This window comes from Aphelocoma coerulescens, assembly GCF_041296385.1.
Source record: "Aphelocoma coerulescens isolate FSJ_1873_10779 chromosome Z unlocalized genomic scaffold, UR_Acoe_1.0 ChrZ, whole genome shotgun sequence".
NCBI lineage: Eukaryota > Metazoa > Chordata > Aves > Passeriformes > Corvidae > Aphelocoma > Aphelocoma coerulescens.
Genome location: NW_027184085.1, coordinates 70,937,427 through 70,959,155, shown reverse-complemented (window position 1 = coordinate 70,959,155; position 21,729 = coordinate 70,937,427). Strand labels below are relative to the sequence as shown.

The 21,729-nt window shown below is 42.8% G+C and overlaps 1 long non-coding RNA gene across 1 annotated transcript; it reads left to right on the top strand.

The window, feature by feature from the left end:
* Positions 1-295: 295 nt before the first annotated feature.
* Positions 296-21,501, top strand: LOC138103560 (uncharacterized). The gene is made up of 3 exons (XR_011147752.1): positions 296-382; positions 20,423-20,561; positions 21,218-21,501. It is a non-coding gene; the product is annotated as an uncharacterized lncRNA (long non-coding RNA).
* The last annotated feature ends 228 nt before the right edge of the window (positions 21,502-21,729 follow it).

Here is a 21,729-nt window from a genome sequence, read left to right as displayed (position 1 = left end):
CCATTGATCTAAACAAACCTGTTTCATTTCATTAGAGTTTGTTTTCTTTTGCCATGCATTGAACACATGACTGTGACAGGTTTTGGGACACCTGTCTTTTGACAAAAAATAGAAATTCCTGTTTATGTGTTAGGCTCCTTTGTGATTCTTGGGTGGCAACTGGGACAGGACAGTGTATTCCCATACAGAGCTCTCACCTGCCATCACTCAGCTCTAGATGAGCTGGGTGTGTGCTCCTGATGTCCCTCCTCTACAGCAGGAGGAAACACTTCAAGAGAAAGGCAGGTCAGATCCTGAAAACATGTGTTATGAGCTCCTGCAACCCACCTCCTTTCATACATTCAAACTGGCATGCTGAGAGCAAACATCAGTCTCCTTTGAGGTCAGTAGGTGGGCCATTAATAATTCCTCTGTATCAGTGTTGTTAAAAAGTCTATAATGCTCATGTCACATCACTTTTCCTCACATTGATTTTCACCTGGAAAAATAGATGAGTAATGCATCTGAGTGGTGCCTGATGTTCCCTAGTGCATAATAAGCAGCATTATTCGTTTTGTGGAGAATGTGCCATCACCTCTCTGGAGGAGAGGTGCTACTTGAAAAGATGTCTTCCTCATCACTGCCTTCCCCCCACCCTTACACTTGTGTTATTAATCATTAGATCATCACTGGAGGAAAGCTGCTGGAGGCACAGGTATGCCTGGTTAAGAGGATAAATGGGTCTTGCCACAGGATGGGAGTTGTGAGTTTTGTCATAATTCTTTCCCGCTCAGACTCCATCCAGATGTGGGTTTCAGGGATGGTGTTTGGGAAAGCCTTTTGTTTCTGAGCCTCTGTGCTGCAGCAGCCTGGAGCAAATCAGACTAACCTGGGATAGCTGGGTGAGGGGCTGTGCAATTTATCTCTGGGTGGCTGAGAGGCACAGACCACATGAAGGATTTCATCACCACATTACTCCAGAGATAGCCTGAGCTCATTCATCTGCAAAAGAAACAAAGTGAATGAACAACTTGATAATGCTTCACAGTTTGAAGATTGCTTCTGGATGAATGACCCGCTTGTCTGCCAGTACAGGGCTGCTGCTGCAACACATGATAAGAATAGTGAATAAATTTCTTCAAAAAGGATTTTTCGTCTGATGGTATCTGATATGTGCACACAGATTTGGAAAAATATTCTCCCTTATGTCTCTGTTTCACCATTAATTAGAATTAAACCAAGTGGTACCATTTACATTCAACAAATCTAGTTTTGCTTTCTGTCCTATTTTACAATCAAACGTGATATTTCTATTTGAATGTCTTATTATTATATTCCAACTAATTCAGCAAATTATTAATGTGGGCATGTAATAGCCAGTGGCCCCTCAGCCTATTTGCTAACTTGGCTGATTTGCAGTTCATAATTTGTTAATAGTTCTCAGTAATTATCAGTAATTTACCTGCTGCTCTTTTATACCATGTGTCAATATTTTCCCAGACCAGATCAGGTGTATGAAATCTGCACAAACGCTTCTGTAACACCCCTTTTTAGGTCTGTACTGGACTGCTGCTCATACTGGTGCTTATGCAAATCATTTAAGGGGGTTACTCTGCTCAGTAAGTGCTGCATCACAGCACACCTGTATGAGAAATTTTATTTAGTAGAAAAGGAAAAAAAAAGACAAAGCTGCAGATTGTGTGGCTGAGAAGGAGTTTTGAACGCACACACACACACCTTGTCTTACCTGGAGGGCAGTAAAGCTGTCAGATGCAAGAGGAATCCATTTTCCTGCTGCCAGAGGAGCAGTTTACACCATATAGTGTTAATATTACTTTTAGTAAAATAGTTTATTATCACTTTTTACCTTCTACTGACTGGTTGAGGGGATATGGTCTTTAGCTGGTGGGTGCCAGCCCAGCTGAGGCCATAGAGATCATCCAAAACCCTGAGCTAAGATGCTCTGCAAGGGAGGTAAGAGTGGCTCCTGACCTCTGAACGTTGTCTGCTGCCTCAGAGGTTGGATTTTCTGGGATGGACACTTATGGAAACAGTGGCTCACTGTTCGAAGAGAGGTAACAGAGGTGGACATCTGAGTGAGGTTCCCTTGGACGCTTCCTGGTACCTGAGGCAGAGGTTCACTTTTGCTCCTCATGATGCTTTTGTGCATACATTTTTCCCCATTTTCCCTTTTATTTTGTGGGCTAATTTTTAGAAGAGGCACATCTGAAATCTCCTTAAACTTACTGCGTGTGCCATGATCCAATTTTCATCACACTGGCACGAATATCTAATATCTCATGAGTCTGGGGATAGTTTAGGAATATTAGGCACACTGACCAACCTGTCTTCCACCAGTAGCTCTACTTGCACGGCTGAACCTCTCTGTAAAGCTTACCAGCTAATTAAATTGCATTAAAAATGACAGTGGCTGTTTACTGTGGGGCTGGAAACCAGAGATTATGGTGTCACACAACACCACGCAATATGTGAGTCAGTCGGCGCCCTTTGAACAGTCCTCACATCTGGCTGGTGCTGAATGGAGCCACTGTCCGAGGGGCTGCTGCTGCAGTACCTGGTTCCTTATGTACTAATTACAAGCTCTGAACGCAGGAGTTAGGGGAGTCTGGGGACTTGTGGCTGGAGTTCACACGGGCTGGCAAAACAAAGGATGCCCTGTTCCTCATTACGCTCCTACACTTAATTAGGAAGTGAGTTTGTTGGTCACTGGCTGCGTTAAGAATCACCCATTTATAGCAGGGCACTTTGTGATTTTTTTTTTTTTTTTCTTTTTTGGTGAAAGTTTATTTAAATGACATCTTGCACTTTGGCCATAAGGGACGTGCCTTTATTTTATCTGAGTTTAAATATGTCTCTTGTAGTCTCCCGGTCTGATGGAAAGAGACACAGGGGCGTTTTGTTCCGCGGGGCGAGCGGGAAGGAGAGGGGGGTGGGCCAGGCGAAAGAGCTGGGGCGATTGTTTGGGGTTGGCACTTGGCAAAGCCATTTTGGAGACCTGTGCCCTGGATGTAGAGAGGACTGTGGCTGCTGCCTTCTGCTGAGGGTGTCAAGGTCAAAGCACTTTGTGGGTCTGAGGGCGTGTTAAGCTGGGCCCGGTGTGGCGCTGAGCCAGGCCTGCGCCCGGAGGCCGAGGGGACAGCGGCGGTGGCCACCCGGGGGACATGGACAGCCCGAGGTGCTCCGTCCTGTGGGGTGGACATGCTGCAGCAGCCCTCTCAATGCCGCCTGCGTTGGGAGACAGTCGCTTCCCCTTCTCCCTTACAGGGATGGCATTAATATCCAGTGCCGCTGCAGGAGAGAGCAATTCCTCGCTGCTACAGCCAGCAGGGATGAATGATGGACTGTTCTCCTCACGCAGAAACGGAGTGCTGGGGCTCTGACACTTAGTGGCAGGGGAATCATAAGAAAGCAGTGTGCAGAAAAGCTTTGAGAGAGAAGCCAAGAGCGAGATACAATGGGAAAAGCAGAAGCCCATCTGATTTTTCTATAGGAGCTCTAACTGGGATTAATCGGCCTTTTACGGAAAGAAATTTACTGTCATCTTTGCTCAGATACCTCATATCATTATTCTTAATTACAGACACCTTGGTGCTGCCTTCTATGCACTCTGGTTCCTCAAGCATAAAATGCCTCCAATCTCACAATTGTTAAGCAAATTTTCTTCCTAGCTACATTCCTGCAGGAAAGCCAGCGAGCAGCAGTGCGGGAGAGCTGGTGGGGTTTCTTGGAGGTCTCTTTACAAAACATTTTAGGTTTAGTCTATATGGAGCCAGTTCACTAGGCTGAACGTGTGTTTAGAGACTGGAGCAAGGAAAAAATCCTGTACTATTAAAATATTTTCCCTGAATTTAACTACATTAAAACAGGTTTCTGTGGTGTTTTGTAAATTGCCTTAGACTTTTACATTTACCTGGTTACAAAGACCATGTCATCCTCTTTTGTGAGTTGTGTATACTGCTTCCTCCCCCACATGAAAGAATAAAAGTCAACTGATAACAGTTTCAGACTCGACAGGTAACAGTTGACCTGAGCTTTTGCTCACATAATATTTTCCAGATGAGAGACTGAAGGTTTTCCTTGCTTAGAGGAAGCCCTTCATTCAGTCCTCAAGGATTGCTTGGACTCTACCCAGAAATGTGAGTGGATTTCTTGTTGTTGCTCTTGTTTTCAAACACTGTCTGACTGTGAGTGGAGGAAAAATATAAGATTAGACCCCAAACCAATCATGTTAACTGTGAGAGATTTGCATAAATGTTATTTTCAGAAATAAAACACAGTAGTGCTCATGTGAATGAGGCAGGTAAGGGGGTGTCTCAACTTCTTCAGATCCATGACCCAGTTATAGATTATCACAAGAAATTATGCATAACTCACAGGCCACCAGGAAAACATAGTGGGGTGTATAATTATGTTGCAGAAGTCTTGCTTCCAAAAAAAAAATTGAGTTCAGCCTGGAGTCTATAAACATTTACATGTGCATTTAACTTCATTAAATGGCAAACAGCTGTAACTTCCTTTACAGTTATCCGCTGTTCTTCCTCTTGAAAGAACTCTTTTGATGTCTAGGGCTCATGGAGTTTAGACCTTCCTCGGGTCTGGTTCTGACTGGTAGAGAAGAAGAAATTCTCCCTTTTGATTAAAGCAAACCCCTAACACGAACTTGTGTGGGAGCTTCACTTATCAATGTGCCCCATTGGTTCTGCAGGACTAATCTCCAGTGGTAAGTGAAAGTAAAAAGCAGAAAGAAAATGAAGAAGAAGAATAAGAAAAAAAAAATCATGGAAGGGTGAGAGGCCAAATGTTCTCCCTGTAGAATTTTACATTGTCCTTAAATATGTGGAAACATATTATTACTTTATGATGAGTGTTGACTCAAGCTTTTACAGTGAAACTGTGACCAATCCCCATCCTGTCACCCAGCCCAGAGCACTGAGTGCCATGTCCAGTCCTTCTCTGGACACCTCATGGGGTGGTGGCAAATCAAGATCCTCTTGACTTCAGCCCTCAACCCAGCATGGATAGCATTGAGAAGACGAGCTCCTATCACTGTTGGTATCTACTTCCTCTCTGAACTAAAGAAAATGATTAGTCTTTCTTACTGCTTCTAGTTCTGAGCTAACTCAAGAATGGGCCATTTAAAGAAAGTCTCTGCATAAACAGTGTTAAAAATGCCCTGTGATTGGTACTATTGCCAACGAAACCATGTCCAGAAACAACATTTTTATCATAAACCCATTACATTTCCATTTTTTTGGTATGCTTGATAAAACCATGTCTTTCAAATACTTATGGGAGTGCCCTAAAAACCAGGTGCTCTTCTGGAGTTAATCTCTCTGACTCAGTAAAAAGTGCCCTCCTTGCATTCCTCTACAAAGCAAAATCCAGCCCCTGAAGCACCAGTGCTCCATCAGATCCATGTTCTTCAGGCAGAACGTAGCTACCAAAGACACTGTAATTCTGAAATGACAGTTCTCTACATAATGTTGATCCATGGTTCTCTATGATTCACATTTCTGGGGAAAAAGCCCCGCTGTGTATCCTTTAGCAGCAAGCAGGACCATTTTTCTAATTTCTCTCAGCTTTGCATTTCCAGTCCTGGATTTGGCAGAGGGCTCTGAGAAAAGGTTGTGGGTAAAATCCTGTGTCACAGCAGCAGAGATTCTGTTGTGTGAGAGCCTTGGCTGGTCTCTTGGAGATATTTTGGGGCGATGGCTTCACGTACCCATCTTGCACGTGTGCTTCAGTCAGCCCTTCCGGATGTGTTTGCCATGCTGCTAGTGGATGCTGCACCGGCAATCTTGACGTCATCCAAGGAATACGCTGTCTTTCCTACAGGAGAACAATCTCATGCTGTGTTTCCTCACACATGGAATGGGAAGGAGCAGCATTTCCAGGCTGATGCGGAGGATGAACTGAGGGTGACTTGGAACGGATGGCTGCTCTACACAAAGCTGGGAGCTAAGCCTCCAATGAAAAGTGGTTTCACCAGAGAAGCTTTGCCTTTCCATCTGCTCCTTGGATTTAGATTCCTCATGTTCTATTGTGTTCGTATTATCATACAGCTCTGTGTCTGGCACAGGTATTAAAACGTCTGGGTGTGCAGGTTCCATAATCCTGCCGCTGGCTTCGTCTTTCATGGGCTGCAGGACTTGGTTTGCTGCATTTTTATTGTTACCACTGTAATTGTGTTGTGAGGGCTCCTGCTCCAGCTCTGGCTTGTTAAATAAACAGAACATATCCTTGTGTCTCATGCCTCCGTGTCTGGAAGGGATTTAAACCTCTTCTTTTGTCTGCGTGTTTTGGCTGAACTAAGATTTTCTCTTGAAAGACCCTGAGAGTTTCAGGGTCTGTGTGTATTATACAGAGTTTGCTTTCATTAAGTTGTGAGTTATTACAGCTTTGTTTGTGCTCGGGGTGTTGAGAATCACGGAGGCCAGTTCCTTTTAAACACTGAGGAGTACAAATAACCCAGGAATAAGGGTCTTGATTGATGTAGCTGCTGCTGTGGCTCACATGTGGAGTAACTCTACATTGTTGTGTTTCCTAAACAGTGGATTTCATAAACTGTATCATCCCATGGTGGCACCTGGTAAAAGGTCAAGAAGTAGAAAAAAGAAAGAGAGTCATTCAAACACAGCAGAATAATAAAGAATATTTTTCTAAGACCTCACCCCCTGTCATTATTCAGCTGTGTTCTGACCTGCTTATTTTCCTCTATTCACTCAGAATTCATCTTGGAAAGTATGTTATTTATGTGAATGTATTGGAAGGATTCATTCTTCCCACAAATGCTGATATTCAATATAAATAAGGCAATTTTTTTGTGAAACCTGATTTTGGAAGACTCATCTACCAAAAGATCTCTAACTTGTCCCTCCAGCCTCAGCCAGAGGAAGCAGAAATGTGTGACATTCCTTCATAAAATCTGGATGGGAAAAATTAGTTTTCTACACAATATTTAAACTCTTTCCAGTCTAAACTCATTTTAACATCCTTATGAATTGAAGATTAAAATACATCCTAGTCATTTTATGTTAGGGTTTGGCCAAACTACCTCTTGTTGTCTTCCCCCACTTCCCTAGGCTCCATTTTCCCAGACTGGATAGAACTATATTTCTTACATGTAAGGGGATATGGTAAAGATTTACACCATTGAAGTAATTTTATTTTGTTTTCTGCCATCTTCTCTATGCAGCAGTACTTCTCAACTTTTCACCCTGCAGGTTCACCTGTGGCCCAGGACAATCCCCATCTACTGAATTCACAACTGGTCTCCAGTCAGTTGCTGGCTACCTCCTATTTACACAGTCACTTTGGGTTTTTATCTGCATCTTGTTCTTCTTCCATATATTTACCTATTACTTCTACCATTGTTTTGTCTTCTACTTATTTCAGACAATCATCGTGGTTGTAGAAATCTTGCAAAAATTGAGTGTTTTGTTACGAAGTGGCCCAGTTGCAGTCTGATTTAACCTGTAAAAGTAACTGAGATACCTTTTTCCACTGGTTAACACACGTCATAATGCCAGATTTTGCCACATTCAACCCAGACTCATCTGTAGCTGGTGGTGTTCAGGTTTTTTATGAGCTGTAAAGCCTTTGTAATACTTGGCATGGAAGACACACGTGGCATATCATGATTAAATACTGGGTTTGCATAATACATCTATGCCTAATTTATCAATACAACTTATTCAACAAACTGGTCCCTCTCCAAAACATCCACATATGTTTCTTCTTTCCTTTAATTGATTTCTCTTTGCCTTCCCCAATGTGGAGCAACATTTTCTTTTTTTCCTCTGCATGTTTAGTAGCACAGTGAAGACAATAGATTTTGTTTTCCTTTAGCTTCATGGACTGAGTGCATTATAGAGCGGGAGGAAAGTTTCCAGCCTCTTGAAACGAGGAGGAACTGCACAGACTACAGACAGGTCATTCCTCAGCACAGGAAAAGTCCTCTGCTGCAATAGATGACTGCTTTTTGAGTTTCACTTGGTCCCAGACCCCCAGCTCGGGCTGTAAATCCAGCAGCTCCTCTTTTTCCCCAGCCCCTGTTCCATGGGTGAGGCAGGACCCACCTTGTGGAGCACACGTGCAGGAGAACAGAGCTCCTGGAGGTTTCTGGAGCACAGCTGCAGGAGCAGCTCCATCTGCACTCGGATCCACGCTGGGACAGTTCAAGGCTCCTCTGCACCACAGGCAAAAAGGAACTTTCCTGACCTGAGGCTGGGGGGCTGGCAGAGGCTGGGGAGGCACAGGCTGTGCTGCAGCAGGGAGAAGCCTCTTGCTTTTGCAGCTGCAGAGCCTGGCCTGGCTGCAGCTAGGTGGGCTTGCCTTCCCTCCAGCACAGCCCCTTGTCCCCTCTTGCCTCGGTGACACTGGCCTGAAAGACGGTGGGGCCACAAATGTTTTGCATCCCCACAGCATCTGCAGAGCTGAGCTTGTTTTGCTGGTACATCAAAGTCAGACCTGAACATACACAGAGGACCTGGTGTGAAATGCATCATTCTTCAGATCTGTGTTTAAGATTAAACCACTGGAGAGTTCGTGTTATTCTGCCTGGTTACAGTTTAGAGGCTGGTTGAAATTTTTAAGAGTGCTTCCTTATAACCTGAGTTTCACATTTCCCCATTTGTGTTGTTTTTCTGGATATATCTCCTGTCAGAGTGATCTGTGCTGTTAAAAGAGTATTGACTTTGTCTAAGTTGCCCATGGTTTTATTGGCTTAGCTGAAATCAGAGAAGCATGGAATTATTTGGTTGGAAGGGACCTCACAGCCCATCCCATCCCACCCCTGCCACGGGCAGGGACACCTCCCACTGTCCCAGGCTGCTCCCAGCCCCAATGTCCAGCCTGGCCTTGGGCACTGCCAGGGATCCAGGGGCAGCCCCAGCTGCTCTGGGCACCCTGTGCCAGGGCCTGCCCACCCTGCCAGGGAACAATTCCTTCCTGATTTCCAATAAGAATCTACTCCAGCTTAAAGGCAAAGGAGCCTCTCTGTATTTGCCTGAAATCCCTTTCACATATATATTTCTCCATGTAATTAACTGGGTTAATTACATGAAAAAATGGCAACTTCTTTGAAAACACATGGACTATTGAAGACATCTTTTAGGGCATTCCCCTGTAGAATCATGGCAAAAAATTTAGTGAGGACTGCTGCTTGTTTTTCTTGCAAAACATCTGGGTTTTTTTCAGGTAAGAAGAGCTCCAGTGATCAGTCAGGGTGTTACCTTTCTGTTTGTACCACAGGGTTTTAACAGATGCTTGAATTTCAATAAGAGCACCAATAATTTCTGAGTATGAGTTATTCAATTCTTACAATGAGAAAAGGACCAGGCTATAGTCATGCTTATAATACATAAAAAAATACAGTAATTTTATGCCTTCATGGTCTAAATGTGGTTTTGGAGTGTAGATGGTGATCATTAAATTTCATTATATGGAGAGCCAGCCTGAGGAATAAAAAGCAGTCTGAAACACTTTATGAAAAAGCTTCTACCTTAAAAAAACCCATGCATCACATTAATATGGTTACTGGGCAAATACACAGCAATATTTATGCTTTTTGGAGTCCTTATTTAATGACTCTGGTGATTTCCTTCTCAGACAGACTATGCCTTAATGATGAAGCTGAAATCTGTTCTCAGTTACCAGAATATCTCCAGATTTAACATGTGTGAGAGAGACTAGTTTGGAACCAATCTTTTTAAGGCAACTTCCATCATTTCTCCTGTGGATTTTGCAGCCTTATCATCAAACATGTAATTGAAAACACTCTAGAGATGAGATAAGTGAAGTGAATTTTAATATGGATCTGTAGTCGTTTAGCCATCTCCTGGAGACTAGCACTGCTCAGCAGACAGCAGTTTGGTAATGTCTTAATTTGTTTACTGAATTACATACTTGTCTCATTGCTTTCTGTTGTTTCCTCTGTTGTAGGATGCCTTTTTCCCCCAAGTATCTCAAAACTTCCAGATGTTGAGTGCTAGCAAGGTCTCTCTTCAGATCTCTTTCCTGCAGAATTTTTAGCCTAGTAAAAATGGCCCATACAGACACTAAGTAGACAAATGACAAAAGAGTTTGAAAAGTCCAAAGCTGTTTCACTTTGCCAAAGGTGTTTTCACCTGTCAGTGAAAAAAAAAGGTTCAATATTTAAAGATAGCTTCAACTTCATCGGGGAAGAAAATGTTACATTTCAACTTTCACCCCCTGACTGGAGTCTCCCACTGAAATGGGTCTGCAGTGATATAAAAACCTAAATCTTCTCCAGTAATAAGAAGATAGGAAGAAAGAGCAGTAGATGATAGCTTTTCACAGTGTCTCTCAATATCTCTGCTGGGATCCAGGTTTTTCAGTTTATTCATGGATTGTATGAAAAAGGAACAATGAATGACATAATTAAGTTTGCTGATATGCAGTTAGTTCAGGACAGATGACTTTCTAGCTATTTGCAGTGATTTTTGGAAAGATTTTTCAAGATTTGGTAGTAGGAAACTTGATGATAGTCAGCCTATAGGAAAATTCCTCAGTATACCTGCACTAAAGACAAACCCTTACTGTAGTTATTATTAGTCAGGAAAAAAACCTTTGGCAATTTTTTTTGGGTGGCTCCCCAAAACCTGAACACATTGCTGCAGGATATTATGGAGCACAGATGTTAGAAATGAATTCTCTAAGGGCTGAGATGTATTCCTGGGAAATATATAATTTAAAGGCTGTTTAGGATTATTGCACCTAGGCAACTACTATCTCAGTCTGAAAAATGCTGATTACTGGAGGTGACAGAGGACAAGGCAGGAAAAATAGTGCTCAGTGAGTGATAATATTATTTTTAAATTCTTTATTCTTATTTATTTCATTTTTTTAATTCATATTTCTTATATGTTCATGTTCCTGAGACATGCACAGCCCACCATCCTGACAAGATCTTCTCCAAAGCAAAAATGAAAATTCTCTGCCTTTGTGGGCATTACCTGGGATACTTTTTTGAGACATGTCCCCAGACTGCAGTGTCCCTGCCAAGCAGTTGCAGCCAAAGCTGGAACAGGTCTAGCAGGGTTGTGCAATCTGACAATTTCCATATTTGGGGCCACCTCAGGAAATGTGACCCAAAGTGGAAGGTCTGTCAAGTTTCAAACCCACTTGAATGGGAATCATCACTAAATGGGCAAATTCTGCAGTGACTTTGAAAGCTGTCTGAGATAATTCTTAAATATCTTGCTTTGTCTTCCTTTCCAGCTGAGTTATATAGCAGCAATCTGGGTAAACAGAAGTTGGTGAAATTCAAGCCCTTCTGACTTTGTCTGGTTTCTTTTTTTTCTGTTGCTGGTGATCAAGAAAATTCTGGATTTACTCCCTTTGCAAACACAGCACCCTCTGAGGGACTTTGAATGGCTTCTGTTCACAGTGTGGATGGAACTGATCTGGATTAGCTGCAGTGTATAAATGTGAATAAAATGTAAACCCTCCCCACCTGAAAATTATTGATAAACGTAACCACAATAACGCTGAATTGCTTAGCATGGAAACAATATTTCTTCAGTTATGAATAATCAAACCTTTTTTTTTTTGTGCCAAATATAATAGAATGTATTACAAGATGACTGTTACTGAGAAGTAACACGTTATTTTTTCAAAAATTGAATCAGTGTCACAAAATCTGTTTTTGGTTTTTTTCTCCCATACATCTTCATTTTTTCCCCCATGTTTTTACCCCACTGGTTGCACTTAGAAAAAGTGAGGGGAAAGGGAGAAGGATAGTCTTGAAATTGAGGAGACTTAAAACTTGGCAAAATGGGAGGGAAGGAAAGGAAAGGAAAGGAAAGGAAAGGAAAGGAAAGGAAAGGAAAGGAAAGGAAAGGAAAGGAAAGGAAAGGAAAGGAAAGGAAAGGAAAGGAAAGGAAAGGAAAGGAAAGGAAAGGAAAGGAAAGGAAAGGAAAGGAAAGGAAAGGAAAGGAAAGGAAAGGAAAGGAAAGGAAAGGAAAGGAAAGGAAAGGAAAGGAAAGGAAAGGAACACAATTCTGGCACAACAATTGTTGTTATTAATGGCAGTTTTGTTGAAGCTATTGTTCACCTTTGAAATGGAAATAGTTAAACAAACTGCAGATGGTTCAGTCTCCACATCCTCACTCAGTTCCAACTGCCCCTCAGAGAATTGCAAATGAAGCAACTGTTTACACAGGCTTTTCCCTCTTGCAAAGGAGCAGCACCAGCGGAGTCCTGACAGCCTTTCCCAATCCTTCCTCACACAGGGCTCCTCCAAGAGCAGTTTTGGGTGAGCTGGGGGCCTGTGACTGGAAAAGGACAGAGTTGCCAGGCTGTGGGGCTGCCTCTCATTTCACATTGCCCTGTGGAGCTCTTTGTTACCAGAAACCCAGCTTTGTGTACAGTCACCTGTGAGATCCTCCTTCTTTGTTGGATAACCTGGTGGCATAGTTAAATTCTGTCGTGGGTCTCTTTGTTGACTGATTCAAGAAGAAAAATGTCATTAAATAAACTCTACAAATGTTCCTTGCCTTGGAGGGGAGAAAAAATGGTGCCTTGGATTTTGCTCAAGACTTAGTCAAGAAAATATTCCATGAATATTCTGGAGGAGAACCTCAGAAATAGGACATTTATTCCACCCTGCAGCAGTGGCAGCAAATCCCTGGAGGCTGGGTTAAGTGTCAGTCAGCAGCATGTGTGTGCAGGCACATGGATCCAGTTTTCCTGCCCTGGGTGGAATTACAAGATTGTTCCCAGAGACAGCTGCTGCAGAGAGGCTGGAAAGCACTGGTTCCTCCCCTATGATACCTTTGTAGCCCACCAACACAATGTGTTCCACAAGCAATGTGTTTTCCACGGGGAGAAAGCCAGGAAAGCTCCCAGATGGAGTTATTCATTGAGTTAGAGTCTATCTTTATGTAATGGACTCTTTTTAGGAGCAGTAATTTCTTAACAAATGCTATTAAAAGCCTTAGCTTCACTGCATAGCTGTAGATCTTTCAGGTAAGATGAAATGCAGGCCTTTTTTTTATAGGGACTGTGTTCTGAAATTAATTCCCATTAGTATATGTGAGAGCAACCTCTAGCTTTGGTTTGCATCCAACAGCTTGTGAAGAAACAGCTGCTTTTGGTCACTTTTATGAGTGAAAATCTAAATAATGTTTTACATCTATTAGACTAAATAGAAAAGAAATTTGAAAGCAGTTCAGTGATGCCAAAAAATAGAAGGACATCTGCAGGAATGTAAATTATATGCAGAGATGCTGTGCTTGTAGGAGTAAGTGAGAGCAGCTGTTAAAGGACTGGGAAACTGGTGCTGGGCTTGATTTGAAGACTTAGTCCAGGTTTCCCCAGGTGTGACTGAACCACGTCTGAGTGGTGGTGACACAGAGCTCTGTGGTCCCGCTGGAGGGTCCTGGTAGCACTGTCAGGTCTGCAGCCTGGCAGGGCTTTGTGGCTCAGGGGCAGCACTCTGCAAAAGTGGCTGTGCCCTTCTGTGGCTCCAGCTGCTTTCCTTGTCCCCATCTCAGAGCCAGGTGAGGAGAAAATGCCATCTCCTGATCCACGTAGGAGCCATGAGCACTTCTGTGTCTTTGGGATCTGGAGTCCCCAGGGACCATGCTGTCAGCATCACCCAGAGTTCCTGACGGGAGCAGTGGAGAAGAAAGGCCTTCTGCCCCAGGGTGAGAGCTCTTTGTGCTGGCTGTGTCCACCAGCTCTTGATGCTGCACAAGCAGATTGCAGTGTGATTTGGCCTCTCCTCCTCCTTGTCCCTTATCTCCTTGTCCCTTATCTCCTCATCCCTCATCTCCTGCTCCTGTTCCCTGGGACACGCAGAGGAGCTGGAGGTGAGGTTGTCCTGGGTACGGCAGGAGCTCATGGCAGCATCTTGCTTGTGTTAGGCAGACCCTTGATTTTCCATCCTGAAAGTGAGAACAGGACTTATTACAGTGACTTCTCAGAAAGACAACAAATATGAAATAAAGTAGCCTAAAACCTTCCTCTGTCTAGCTCTTTGTGACAGCCAGAGCTTTTTCTGGGAGGTGCTGTGTGATTTTAACTGACTTACCCAGTTTTTTGCCTCTAGTAGAATTATTTGGGAGGGAGGGGTGTATGTACACTCACTTATTAAATAACAGTTCATTGGATGAATTTTTTTTATTTTAATGGACAAAAAAAATCCCATTTGAAGACTGCAAGTCAAACACAAGTACTGTTTCAGCCAGAAGTCTGTCTTGACTGCCTTGCCTATGGCAAACTATGAAGTATAAAATATTTTACAAGGAACTGAGACTTCCCAGAGGATGGTATAAGAAGAGCCCTGTTTTTCAGTCTCATTGTCACATGTTTGATCTTCCTTCCACTTTTGCTGCTGCAAAAATTGTCTTAACTCCACTGTTAGCAGGGGACCTGAGGAACTGTGACTCTGGCAGAAAGGGTCAGAATGCACATCTCTGACTGAAATTGATCACTCAATTAATTTCATTATTTAGGACGCTTTTATTGCTGGTGCTGATTAACCATCAATACTTGGGAGGGAACAGGCAGAGAGCTCACTGCTCATTTAATTGAACATTACCCTATCAGTGGAAAAAGTTCTAGCACTGCAGCAGCCCCATACCCCCTGCATGAAGGAATGCCAGATCTATTTCTTCCTTTTTAGGCTCATGCTCTATTCCCAGTAACCCAATTATACGGCTTTCTTCACACTTTATCCATAAAATACTACTAACACATCAAAAACAAGTGAATCCTTACATCCTGCCGTTTTATAGCTCATAAAGCCAGCTTCACCCATTTTACCCAAAGGAGTGTGCAGCCAAAACCAGGACAAAGCCAGTGGAAAAAAAGATATGTGTGTGTGTGCTGGCTCTGTATATGAATTATGACTATTCAAGGGGAAAAAAAAATTTGAATGATTGCCAAAAAGCCAAGTGTGTAAAGGGACAGCTGGAGTTTTATGCTGGAGTTTACAATGCATTACTGTTCAATAAAAAAAAAAGAAGCCCTTTACGACGGCAGCTCACGCATCGCATGAGACATAAGCTACCTCTGAATACAGAGCACCTTCCTCAAAGGAAATGCCACTCCATTCTGAACTCTCCTTTAGAGGAACAAGAGGTGACCTAGCTGGAAATGGGTGATCAGAAAAGATCTGATTCCAATGGTTATAATGGTTTGGTAGCGGACCTACCAACTGCACTGATACTTCCCTTCCCATCACAGTGCTCGTGTCTCAGCTCTCAGCCTTTTTCCCCTTTCAAGGGTAACAGGCTTTAAAACCCAGGCCAAAGTCTTCAGGTTTGGCAAGAGGAAAGAGCTGATTCGGTGCTCACAATGAGGGAGGAGAGAGAAAGGAAGAAAAGACGGGAGGAAAGCTGAACCTTTGTCCACAAGGAAAGCTGGCACTGCTTGTGTCCAAATTGTCTGAGAGCTTTGAATTTTCGGAGAAAGTTTTCTCCCTCAGCAGCTTTTCTCTCTAAAGGCCCATCAAGCTCTGTTGAATGCTTATAAGTTATTCTCCCCTTGTGATATTAGAAGTATTCATTACTTTCTTGTATTATTCATGATACTTAATTTTATTCCAACTGTTTCATGAGTCCTTGAGCAGTCTGATTACAAGTAAGGCTCAGCTTTGGTTCTTGAGAAAAGTACTAGAAACTCTGAACATGTGGGCTCTGATTTAAGGGATGGAAAATCCCCAGGATGATTAATGTCACAGCAAAACATGATGGAGAAACCTAGAAACAAAATGCAGCATCTTCTTGAAGCCAGCCAGACAGGTGAGAATATCTCAGGTTGGAAAAGACCCCCAACACCAAATTTATTGTGTTTTGTTGGGTGTTTTGTTTTTTACTTTTTGAGGGCTTTTTTTGCAAGGAAGAACACAGTAGTGTTAACTAAAAGAAAACAGGTTGAATTAAAATGGGGAATAAAAGGAAAAGAAGTAGCCAAACGAGTAAATAAAATAGTTGCAGGTGATACTGAGATTTTTTTTAGAGTGGCCCAGTATAACATGACACTAAAAATAAAACAAATAATACAAATTTGGAAGGAAAAAAGCCAATTCAGTAATGGTATAAATGAGGCTGTTTGGTATGGGAGTCTCTCAGGAACAAGAAATTTTCTTTAAGTAGCAGACAAACAGGGAAAGCAGGAAGAATTATAAGTAAGGGAGGCTAACTGGAAACCTCCATCAAAAAGAAAGAGAAAAGGGAACAAAAAGGTCTTGAGGAAGAACCACTAAAGGCAAAAATATTAATAACCTCTTTTTATAAATGTGTATCTTCCCAACTCTCTGCATGGCCAGTGGAAGATGAAAGGATAATGGAAGTGCTTGGGGAAGATAAGAACTGGCAGAAAGCTGAATTAATTGTTTGTATCAGTGCTCACAGAGGAAATGCTCAGGGAGTTTCTTGCCATGGATGAGTCACAGCAGCTTCCTTCAGTTGTGGTGTTGTCTGTCACGAATGGTTCTAAATCCACTCTGCTTCCAGAGGTGACAGTCCAGTTCTCCTGCTCTTCCCCCACTGACCCTGGCCATGCCATCCCAATCCCTCCCTTGGGCCAGAATTAGATTCCTGGCAGCCAAATCAAGAAACTAATCCCATCAGTCATCAGGAACAGGGTTTAAGATAAAAAAAAAAAATTTCTTTTTTTTTCCGCTGTAGTGCATAGTTAAATAGTCCTATGGGATATTATGGGTAATGGAAGGACAGCAAGTTTCCAAAGGCAGCTGGTACATTTGTATAAATTCGTATAAATGTCTATCCAGGGAGAACAGAACTTCCCATCAAGGAACAACCAGGGCCCTGAGCCTCACCCTGGTGGGCAGACATAAGGGAGATGTGCTGCTCTTATTTTATGCCCTACCCAAACATTTTCTAGTGGACTCTGAATTGACTTCTGGCCTGAACACATGCCATTGTACTCTTTATGGCATCAGAAGGAAACCAGCAGCAGCCAAAGGGCACCTCTCTCTGAATTTTATGAATTCATGCCAGTCTCAGGAGAGCTGGAGATGTAGCACTTTTTCTGGTAATAGGTATTTGGGTGCATCCTGCACACAAAGTAAATATGGTGTTGATTACAGTTGGTTTGTCCAACATAAATTGTTAACAAGAGCGTTTTTGGTTTTTTTTCCGGGGAGTAAGGGAGAAAGAAGCAAGCCTTTATTAATCCACCATCCTCTTCCAGTGTAAAAAACTTTCAAAAAACTTGTGTCTTTTACTCTGTGCAAGGAGCCAGAAGGGTCTCCCTGCTCTCTCACAGGGACCACGATTAGCAAAACCTGTCCCTTTCCCCTGCAAAATAAATCTTTTGATCACACTGAGACTAAACAAAGATTTCTCTGTTTACTTTTGGAAGCACTGAGCATCAAGACACTAACACCAGGGGATAATCTATTGAAGAACTTTCTTTGTGTTAAAGTCCAGACTTTGTGGAAGACTTTGTCAACAAACCTTATGAAAATATTGATATGTTACCGTAGTTTTATGGTGGTAAAAAAGCATTTGCAAATGTCGATTGGTGACTAATTGTCTTTAAAGCAAAGGAGTAAGAAGTGTGCCTCTTGGAGCATTTTGGTTTTTATCAGCAGCTCACTCACAGTTAAAGACTTCACATTTCTGAATCTCTTGGTTACTACATGTTGCAAATCATCATAGGGTACAAACACCCCAAGAGTAAGTAGGGCTTTTTCATGACTCACAGCTTCCACAACCAATGAAGATTTACTGTTAAGCTAAAGAATTAAGCCTACCACATGCTACCAGGCCTGAGGCTGCAGAAAGTATCAGCTGCAACCACCAGGCTAAATAGTGGCATAGAAAGGGGAACAGAATTGATTTCTACTACTGGATCTCTGCAAGAGACCGAGACTCATTAGAGGGCAGAAGAATGAAAGCAGATGGGAGATTTAAACTGTGCCAAGTGATTTAAAGATGCATGGATAACCCTTTTATTACATGGGATGATTGATGATGCACCAGCAACTAATGCTGGCCACACTGGTAAGAATTAATTTGGAAGCCCAATTAGAGATGAGCTGCTACTTAGTTCCAGGCTGCGGAAGAAAATCCAGCCATTTGTCCAGGGATGGCTGAAGGTTTGGGGTTGTTATCCAGAGAAGGAAATATGGTTATGCCTGGCTTTATTGTGTTGTTTTTAGTGTGTCTGCCTCTCATTTGGTCTCACGTGTTTACTTTTCTTCCTCTTAAATGTAAACTGCACCACCTGCCTTGGCTTGGGAGTCAGCATGCAAGGCTCAGAAAGAGCCTGCTCCGACACTGACTGTGACTTCAATACTCAACCTTTTTATGAATACTGTCTGGCTGTAACCTGCCTCTAGATGGACAAGATAGCAGCGTGTTGGTGCTCTGTGCTCCTGCTTATTGTCAGCAGCTGTGACAAATACGCTTTATTTTGCTTTGAGCCTGCACCAACAAGCCAGGAGCTTCCAGCGGGGCCTGCACTGGGGTCTTTCATTCTTATCTGCATCAAAACCTGGGGGCAAGGAATTTACTGCATGTAAATGTGTTGGCTTGTTTTGATTAAACATGCTGTAGAAAGCCCAAATTCAACACCTATGCAGCCACAGGGAAATGGCAACAGTATTTCCATCATGAGCAGCATAATTTGCTGAAGGCCTTCCTTAAACATACGTGGGCCTGTTGTGGGTGAAAATTGAGTGCCATGCTTGTGAACTCGCTAAAAACATTGTCAAGGCTGGTTTTGGTTCACAGCCTGTGCTTGTGTCAAAGATCTAGTTCTCTGTTAGAGAGTGCTGGACTTTTCCCTCCCTTTGCTACGTCAACGTGTTGAGCTGGGGTTTCTGAACTCCCAAGAAACTGTGGTTAAATCTGTCGTCCAGTGAATCTGACACTGATGTTTTCAGAGATTGCTCCAAGCATTTTGGTCTGAATTTCCCTTCTGCTTTGCCTCTGAAAACTCATAACTCTTTACCACAGAAAGTGGGTGATGCCTAAGGACACATTTTTGGATACTAAGTTCTGATGAACAGGCCCAGGAAAGTGCTCTCAAATTTTTGTGAGGCATCAGCTATGCAGAAAACTTCTTCTTCACCTCTCACAATGAACATTTTGGGTTTGCAGTTGTGATGCTGTTGATCTCCCTCAGGATGCTTGCAGATCAGCCTTAGTTCATGATTCAGTCTCAAATTTGTTCCAAATGTGTGACAGCCAAGTGACGGTGATGTTTAATTTGTTATTGTGGTTGTTCTAAGGGCTGTGGCTGGAGCAGCCACCCTGCACATACGCCTCTGCAATGTTTCACAGACCAAACCTCTCCATCATCCAAAAACCATGGGATTCCTGCCATCCCCAGAGGCATGCTTGAAAATCACCCTTGGAAGTGAGTTCAGGGTTTTGGAGATGCATGTGGTGCCTGACAGTCAGCAAAACAAACGCGTGGAGATGCAGAGGACAGCAGCATGGGGGATAAATCCTCTGAGCACTGATTTGGGCAAACCATAATTGCGGTTGCTTCACATATGTCAATCAGCCAGATTGGCATCCAGGCATTCCGGTCTCCCACTTCAATCTCTCCTCCTGAGCTGTGCTCTGGGTTGCTGCCACTGGTATCAGACAGTCACAGGTGTTTTAGTGTTGTTCTGAGGTCAGTACTTCACATCTACGTGGGATAGTATTAAGGGAAATGAAAGTTTAGGAGGGCAAAGGGCAAGACAGATAAATATTTTGCTGCACTAGCTCTTTATTGGTGTCTTAAGGAGATCACACTCCTGACATGGGGTCCTGAATGCAAGTCTAGGCACCATCTGGCAGCCTGCTAGAAGCAGTTTCTTGGGGCTTCCCCACATCCCCTTCATCTCCCCTGAGGTCTTGGATGGATGAAACTGAGTCAACTGAGCCAAGCTGACTGCTTCACCCATCAATTGAGACCAAGGTTCCCATGAAAGCTGACTATTGCTGTCAGGTTTTTTAATGGCAGACCGATAAACTGGGATTTGCTTATCTTTTTTTTCTTTTTAGTTTTTTTCTTTTCCAGAGAGACTGCCCAACAAGGGCTTGGAATTGACTCAATAGAGTGTTTAGTTGCAGGGGAGTTAATATACTTTATGGCCAGGATGAAGACATTTGAACTCATAAAAAGTGAGAGTGTGCTATAAATCCTAAAAACCCTAAAGATGTTTAGTGGCTGTGTAGCCTGTGTTAAATAAAGAAGTACATTTTTGGCTGTCTCCAGGTGGACACATCTAATAGCAGTAGATGTTCCCTGTGAGATGCCTTCTCCTCCCACAAAGTTTGTCTTTAGAGCAATACAACGAGGCACATGCACTGAAAAAACTTGGGAGACTTTGTATAATATAAGTGCCCTTATCAGCAATCTTGTAAACTGTCTCTATTTACCAAAAACATTTCCTGGCATGAAACAACTGTGTATTTTGTTTCCACAGAACCAGAACTGGAAAACACTTTTCTTTCCAAGCTCCTTTTGCTCTTCAGAGTATTTTCCTGCAAGCTAAATCTCCATGCCTCTTCCCTGCTTGAGGATGCCAGTGAGGGATGAGAAGCAGAAAGAAAATTGAGAATAATGTAAGTTTCCTTATAGGGAAACCAGCATTTCAATATTGGCAAATATTGAAACCAATATTTAATGGTTTAAATATTTACCAACAATTGCCTATAAATTTGGTAGAATTGAGAATACCTGCTGAGTGCCCCATCCCAGGCGAGTGTCCTGGCTGCTCCAGGCGTCGCCTGTGCTGAGGTTTCTCCTTTCCGTTGGGCTTTTTGCTGAAAAGCTCAGAGGTTCCTTCTTCACCTCCTCTTGGCCATCGTTACCCTTTCCTTGCGCCTGGGCCCTATTCAGTCCTGGACAGTGACAATTTCTTAGCCCCTTTCCAGCCCAAATATATGAATGTAGTTCCATTTACCACTTTAGCAGTTTACAGTGCTGAGCCTGAAGTGAGATGAACTGCAGACTCATATGAAAACTCTTTATCTCATTTCATTTAATTGCTCTTATCAGCATTTCACTCATAACTGCATTAAGGGGACAGAACCCATTGGATCCATGGGTCACTTTCTAATTAAGACTTGTAGAAATTCACTAAACCTATTTTTCTGTCAAGAGACCTAAGCCCGTACAATGGCACTTGCCACATTTGCACTCTACCTTCACTTCCATGCTGAATTTCAAACCCAAACGAACAAGTTTGCTCCAAAGTTACTGCAATATTATTTTTTAGTTCAGACAGGAGGCACCAAGCACTGCTGTTGCTGTCTTTGGAGGAAGTTCAGGCTATTGCATTTGTCACGCTGCTCCGATGAACTCGCTGCCACACACAAACACAACAGAGCAGATGATGAAAAGCATTCACAGTTGCTGAAGGAGCTTGTTATGTACCAGGACCAGCATGAACCTGAAAGTGGATATGGAGATTTATTTATTCTTCTTTCTTTTCTTGGATGGCAGGGGGGAAGGTATTTCTTTCTTTTTCTCTGTCTCTCTTTTTTTTTTCCTTTTCTTTAAAAGCTGTAAACAAAACAAGATATTCCTGTTCACCTTAGTAAATGGACGGATGTTTCCCTCGTTGTAAAAATAAGCAGCAGTCAGTGGCTGAATGTGTGGCCGTAATAAGATATATCTACATAACACATGTGTTTTCAGACAAAAGCAGAGAGAATAAAGGCCTGGTACAAATCACAAGTTCTCAGAACATCCTTCTGCTTTCTGCCACCAGCACCTCATGCTTGCATG